A 7,876-nucleotide genomic window follows, 5' to 3' on the forward strand; every position below is an offset into this window, starting at 1 on the left:
CAACGAGCCACGTCACCGAGTCGACGAAGTCAAGAAGGCTACTCGTTAACGAACTCTCCCCCTCATTGACGAAATTCAAAGTAGCCCAAATATCCTCTCGGTATCTTCTAGTCGACGAGACACACCCTCGTCGACGAACCCAAAAGTGCAACGTCACTATTTCCATTTTCCCTTTTCTCTATTATTTAAACACCATCATTCTTCGGGTCATTAGACAATCTCCCAACAAAGACAATTATTACTCTCTCCATCATTGAACCAAAATTCTCTATTGGATCAAGCTCTGAAATTGCTCAAAAAAATATCCCCAAAAATTTCCATCTCTTCCCAAAAATCTTTTTTTAAAACTCAAAGATTCTATGAGTTTTCTTGTTAATACCGACTTAATCACTCTCAAAAAACATTTTGACAAATGGGTTGCTTTTTGCATTGTTGAAATTCAAAAGGTTTGAACGCTTCAAAATTGGAATCAATCGATTCATACGGAGAAAAGATTTTCAAAACCATTTCAACCTCAAGAATATTCTTATCTGGACTTTAAAAATGCTTGGTATAACATATTTTATTTTCAAAATTTCAATCACTCCTGGTTTTTCCATTTCAAAAAACTGTTCCAAAATGGTTTTTCAAATGGTGGATCTATTTTGGGGCCGCTCCCCAATTCTTCCAAAATTTGTCAAAGACAGTTTGCAGAATTTTCAGAAAAAAAAAATTTTAAAAATTAATGATTTCAAATCCCGATGCGGCTCTCTACGAGTTCGTAATTCAGTTCAAAGTTCCATGGATTTTATGCTTGGATTATATTCAAGTGAAAGAGTCCAACTTCGTCTTATCTCTTGCCAGACAATTCTGCATCAAATGGTGGTCTAACCTATCCAATTTTGATCAACTTAGTCCAACCAATATTCAGAAGTGGTTTTAGGAATCAATTGGCGCATTTTCAAAAGCATCAATAAATAATTCAAATTTTTTAAAATCAAAAAGTTGTCTCTAAGCTAGACTTGCTGCGACATCATCAAAAGAAGAGTACAAGAGACTTCTCAAAGAATCCTTATCTTCTTTCCAAAGTGATGACGAATCCTCCTTAGAAAATAATCAGATTCGGCAGATTTTAAGGAAGATTTTGATCCATTTGGATTTAGTATACAAGAAATTCAAAAAGGGTGGGCTCGGAACACCCCAAGTCTTGAAAGTTGCAACAAAGTCAAAATTGGTGGATTTGACACCAATATAATAATTCAAGATTTCCTACTTTCAAAAGGCCTTTCACCCCACAAGCACATGCTACAATTTCATGATAAAGCTAAAAGGAAAAGATTCCCATCAATGTTATTTCTATCCTGTTGTCAAATACTTCTGAAACATGAGTTTAAAGCTGGAGGACATCTATTCAACCGACAATGGAACCACAACCACAAGTTCAAAAGAATTGTAATAATTTAGACCTCTATCAATTATTGTAAACTATTATAAATAGCCTAACACTCCATCTAAGGAAGATATTGGAGTTAGAGAGAGATAGAAGATAGTGAGAAAGTGACAACATCTTGTTTGAGAAAAGTCTCATTCTCCCCCTTTATTGTATGATATAATTTTATTGTACTATTTTACAGTTCAATTTATATTGTATTTCAATATATATTGTTGTTTGTTTAAATTATTTCAAGTTAAGATTTTGTATCAAGATTTGGTATCAAAGCCAGTAATTACTTAAATTAGATTAATCTTTTGCATCTATTCTGCTACTTTTTATCTATTTTAAAGAATTGATAACTTATTTATCAAATCAAAGAGGGTTCATCCTAAAGATCTAGTGTTGGTGTCAAGAGTTGGTTAGCCAAGAAAATCCGTTGGTCAACACTTTGCTTGTTTTTTAAGTGGTCCCGATGGTGGTATCGTAGGCATTAAATCATTAAGGTTAGTGTTAGGGAGTGACAATGTAATGGGTGAAAAAGGAAGAGAGATACAACTATAATTGTATTCTCCAAGGATTTGGAATGAATATATGATTATCTATGTGATCGTTTGTATGATTATTCTCTTGTTGTTGAATAATATAAGTAGTCCCTTTTATTGTGGTGTTTTGTTGCCTTGGATTGTGATGTCTCTGATTGTTATAGTCTTATTCGGTGTATAAGAATATATTGCTCGTGTGATATCCTATTGTTCCTTGGTTTTCTTGAGTATTGAGACTCACCAGGTGCTCGTGATTGTAGGCTTGAACGTGTGAGACTTGGTTGACTTGTCGAGGGAGAGCTCTCAACGAGTGCCACACGGCCCTTACTTGAGTCCCATTTTGGGGGTCCGTGACAGTTGGTATCAGAGCACAGTTTGTGCGAGCACCATGAGTGGTAATACGAGAAACAAGTCAAGAAAAGTGGAGCGTATTGAGGCGCTTGAGACACAACTTGTAACCTTGGAGAGAACGTGCGGTGAACTCCAAGGGTTGGTGGCAACATTGATAAAAGAGAAAAGCGTACCAACAAAGCTTGAGGCCGCTGAAGAAAACCCTAGAGAAACTCTTTATGGGGTATCAAAAGTTGTAGAAAGACTTGAGGAACTTGAAAAATTCATTCCACATGTGAAATCCCTGGAGAAATGGCCAAGAGAGCTTGAGGCCTTCCAGAAGAGTATCAAGTAGTTGGAAGCCTTTGAGAGTAGGCTGCAACATATTGAGGGCACATTACCATGTCTTTCGTCCCAACGGGGAGAGCCAATAGAGCTTGAGGCCTTCTTACAGGAGTCAACGGATAATTTTGATTTCCTTGCAGAAGATGTTAAGGAGTCCATTACTGCTTTGAAGGAAGATTTGAAAGAGATGGACAATGTCTGAAGTGCAGTGGTCCAAGTCCAGAGGGATTTATAAGAGATCACTGTGAAAGTGAATGTAGTGGCACAGTTAGCCCGAAGGCCGGTTGCAGATCCCAGTGAGAGTTTTCGATCGAAGGTACCAGAACCTAAAAGTTTTGGGGGTACGCGAGATGCCAAGGAGCTGGATAATTTCTTCTTTGATATGGAGCACTACTTCACGTGCTTAGGAGTAGATCTAGAAGTGGACCGGGTAAATCTGGCAATGATATACCTGGTAGGGGATGCAAAAGTGTGGTGGAAAATTAAATAGAATGATATTCAACACAATAGATGTGTTATCAACACATGGAAGGGGTTGAAACAGGCGTTGAAGACTCAATTCTATCCCGAAAATGTGGAGTACATAGCAAAGTGCAAAGTAATGGAATTGCAACAGACTGGCTCAATAAGAAGTTATGTACGAGAATACCAGGCCTTGATGTTGGACATTATAGACATGACTGAATTAGACAAACTAATTCATTTTCAACGGGGTTTGAAGACATGGCCAAGGAATGAATTGCGTCGGCAGGGTGTTGGTGATCTCTCTTCTACTTTCGCTGCTGCCGAACGGTTGGATGATTTTTTAGATAATTATGGGAAGCGAAATTTCCCTACGTCCGCCAATAATGATTCCAGGCCCAGTAAAGTGTATAAGCCCACAAATGGGGGAAGGGATAGGGAGACAAATAGTTCTTGGAAAGATAAAAGAGCGTCCATGGTTAAGGAGTGGAGGGGTGGACGAACGGGGGTGGAGAGCGTCGACCGATGTCCTGTTTTCTTTGCATGGGACCACATCGAGTGGCAGAGTGCCCTGAACGTAAGGCTTTGAATGCTATAAAGGCCCTTCGAGGGGAAACCAAAACCTCGACAGCAACCCCAAAAGAACAACCGAATATGGTGGGAGCATTGAGATTTTTGGGGGCATTAGAGCGTCAAGTAATTAACAACAAGTCTCAGGAGAAGGGACTAATGTATGTTGATCTACTTTTGAATGGAAAGAAAATCAGGGCCATGATTAATACAGGGGCCACCGATAATTTCATTGCTGATTCTGAAGCTCAACGGTTAGAATTGCAAGTAGATAAGGATGTGGGCAAGTTAAAAGCAGTGAATTCTCCAGCGTTAACCACGGTGGGGGTGGTACCTAAAGTGGCATGCCAAATGGGATCATGGTCTGGACAATTGATTTCACTGTGGCACCCCTTGACGACTTTGATGTGGTATTGGGGATGGATTTTCTTAAAGTGACACGCTCAATGCCGATCCCAGCTGCGGATTATCTTGTGATTATGGGAAGTGCACCTTGTGCGGTCCCCGCAGCCTACAACAATTTTGATGAGAAGAAGTTGCTTTCAGCCCTCCAATTTAAAAAGGGAGTAAAAAGGAGAGAATCTTCTTTCGTGGTTCTACCGATAGTCTCAGAAGATGCAGAGGTAGGGAAATATCCACTTGGGATTAAGGAAGTTTTAGAAGAGTTCAAGGAGATGATCCCGGAACAGCTACAGAGGGTTTTACCACCTCAACGGCAGATTGACCACGAAATTGAACTTTTGCCAGGAGTAAAGCCGCCAGCACGTGACCCTTATCGAATGGCACCGCCGGAATTAACTGAACTTAGAAGGCAACTGAATGATCTTATTGCAGCAGGGTTCATCCGTCCTTCAAAAGCACCTTTTGGGGCCCCGGTGTTATTTCAGAAGAAACAAGATGGTAGTTTGTGCTTGTGTGCAGATTATTGGGCTCTTAATAAGGTAACAGTGCGCAACAAGTATCCCATTCCACTGATTCCTGATATTTTTGACTAATTAAGTACAGCTAGATATTTCACGAAACTGGACTTGAGGTCGGGATATCATCAAGTGCGCATTGTTGAGGGAGATGAACCGAAGACCACTTGTGTCACCCGGTATGGAGCATTTGAATTCCTTGTCATGCCTTTTGGGCTAACAAATGCACCCGCTACCTTTTGTTCTCTAATAAATCAGGTTTTTCAGGACTACCTTGATCAATTTGTTGTTGTTTACCTTGATGACATACTAGTTTTCAGCGCATCCTTAGAAGAACATAAAGATCATCTTTGAAAGGTTTTTCAAAAACTCAAAGAAAATCAGTTATATGTAAAAGGGGAGAAGTGTGCTTTCGCTCAAAAGCGTATTAAATTCTTGGGGCATATCATTGAGGAGGGCTAGATACGGATGGATTCAGCTAAAGTAAAAACTATCAAGGAGTGGCGAGCACCTACATCCGTAGAGAACTGCGATCTTTCTTGAGTCTAGCCAACTACTATCGAAAGTTTATAGAGGGATACTCCAGAAGAGTTGTATTGTTAACAAATTTACTGAAGAAGGGGGTACCATGGGAGTGGTCAGAAGAGTGCCAATCAGCATTTGTTGAATTAAAGGAAAAGATTGTAGGAGATCCTGTGCTAATCCTTCCTGATGTGACAAAACCGTTTGAAGTGCAAGTAGATGCCTCAAACTTTGCATCAGTGGGAGTTCTCTTGCAGGAAGGGCATCCAGTTGCTTTTGAAAGTAGAAAATTATCGGGTGCCGAACGGAACTATACAGCACAGGAAAAGGAGCTTCTCGCAGTGGTACACTGTCTTCGGGTGTGGAGGCACTATCTCTTGGGGTCAAAGTTTGTGGTAAAAACTGATAATGTGGCAGTTACTCACTTTTTGTCACAACCTAGATTAACGTCAAAACAAACCCGTTGGCAGGAGAAGCTAGCTGAATTTAATTTTGATTTTGAATATAAAGTAGGGAAGACGAATGAAGTGGCCGATGCCTTAAGTAGAAAAACCGCATTGGCAGCATTGAAACTCATTAGTCATCTATCAACTAGTAGCGTGGCGTTATCTTTGAAGAATCTTATCAGGGAACATTTAAGTACAGACCAGCAGGCGCAGTCCCTGAGCACACTAATAGAAGAAGGAAAAACTCGACAATTCTGGGTAGAAGATGGACTGATTATAACTAAAGGCAGGAGAGTCTATGTGCCCAAAGCGGGACACTTGAGGAAAACCCTACTAAAAGAGTGCCATGATTCATTGTGGGCTGGTCATCCGGGATGGCGAAGAACTCACGCATTGATTACACAGGGGTACTATTGGCCGAATATGCAAGATGATGTGATGAGTTATACCAAAACTTGCTTGATCTGTCAACAAGACAAGGTTGAAAGAAAAAAGACCGCAGGCTTATTGGAGCCATTGCTTGTTCCTGCCAGGCCATGGGAAGGTGTCTCTTTGGACTTTATTTCCTCGTTGCCAAAAGTAAAGGAGTATGACACAATTTTGGTGGTGATTGACCGGTTCTCAAAGTATGCAACTTTCGTACCAGTCTCGAAGCCATGTTCAGCAGAGAAGACAACTCAGCTATTCTTCAAGCATGTAGTGAAATATTGGGTGTTCCAGAAAGCCTAATCAGTGATAGGGATGTTAGATTCACGGGGGGATTTTGGGGTGAACTCTTTCGCTTGATGGGTTCAAACCTTAATCTGTCCACCAGCTATCACCCACAGACAGATGGTCAGACCGAACGTTTTAATGGGATGCTGGAAGAATACTTGCGACATTTCGTTAACTCCAATCAGAAGAACTGGGTTACTTTACTGGACACCGCACAATTCTGTTTTAACTACATGAAATCTTCTGCCACTAATAAAAGCACTTTTGAGATCGTGACAGGTCAGCAACCAACTCTCTCACACTCTGGATGGTCCATATAAAGGAAATTGCCCAAAAGCATACCAATTCACGAAACATTGGTTGCAAAACATCGAAGTCACTTGAGCTCAGTTAGAAAAATCATCGAAGCGCATGAAGAAATGGGCTAATAAAGGGAGACGACCGCAACAATTTGAAGCTGGAGATCTGGTTCTTGTAAAAGTGCCGCCGGAGACATTTCGCTTTCTTCGCGGCAAGGATAAAAGGCTGTTACGCCGTTACAAGGGTCCAATTAGAGTGATCGAGAAGGTGTGACATGCATCTTATCGGCTTGAGCAGCCCGAGTAGACGAAAAGCCACAGACGTCCAGTCCATCCTGTGTTTCATGTAAGCAATTTAAAGTCATTCCACACAGATGAAGTAGATCCGCACCGACAAAAGCTAAGGAGATCAACCATTTCCAGAAGACAGCCTGTCAACAAAGAAGTCTAACAGATCATTGCAGATAGAGTCATCAATGCAGAAGGTCATCAACAACAACAATTTCTAGTTCAGTGGCTGGGGCTGGGGGAAGAAGAGAATAGTTGGGAACCCACAGCAAACCTTCAGCATGCCATACAGAAGATTGAAGATTTCAGAAAATTGAAGACAATGACATCAACTTCGACATCAGAAGAGTGAGACGGCCTTCTACAACACATCGACGAGGACGTTGATAAAATGAGTGGGGGAGGATGTTAGGGACTGACAATGTAATGGGTGAAAAAGGGAGAGAGATACAACTATAATTGTATTCTCCAGGGATTTGGAATGAATATATGATTATCTATGTGATCGTTTGTATGATTATTCTCTTGTTGTTGAATAATATAAGTAGTCCCTTTTATTGTGGTGTTTTGTTGCCTTGTATTGTGATGTCTCTGATTGTTATAGTCTTATTCGGTGTATAAGAATATATTGCTCGTGTGATATCATATTGTTCCTTGGTTTTCTTGAGTATTGAGACTCACCAGGTGCTCGTGATTGCAGGCTTGAACGTGTGAGACTTGGCTGACTTGTCGAGGGAGAGCTCTCAACGAGTGCCACACAACCCTTACTTGAGTCCCATTTTGGGGGTCCGTGACAGTTAGCTTAATTAGAGTTTGGCCTACAACTTTGAAAAGATGAGTAAATTAATCAAGTCTTTATTAAAGAAAAATAGTAGTGGAAATAAAAGTCAAATGATTGATCAAATTGAGTCTAGGCTCGAGAACCTAAAAAAAAAAAAATCAAAATCAAAATAATCAACTTTTAATATCAATTGATAATGTAGAAAAATATTTTCAAAACTAGAATATTCCAAAAGTTCAAATAAAT

The sequence above is a fragment of the Malania oleifera genome, chromosome 6, assembly GCF_029873635.1.
Source record: "Malania oleifera isolate guangnan ecotype guangnan chromosome 6, ASM2987363v1, whole genome shotgun sequence".
Lineage (NCBI taxonomy): Eukaryota > Viridiplantae > Streptophyta > Magnoliopsida > Santalales > Ximeniaceae > Malania > Malania oleifera.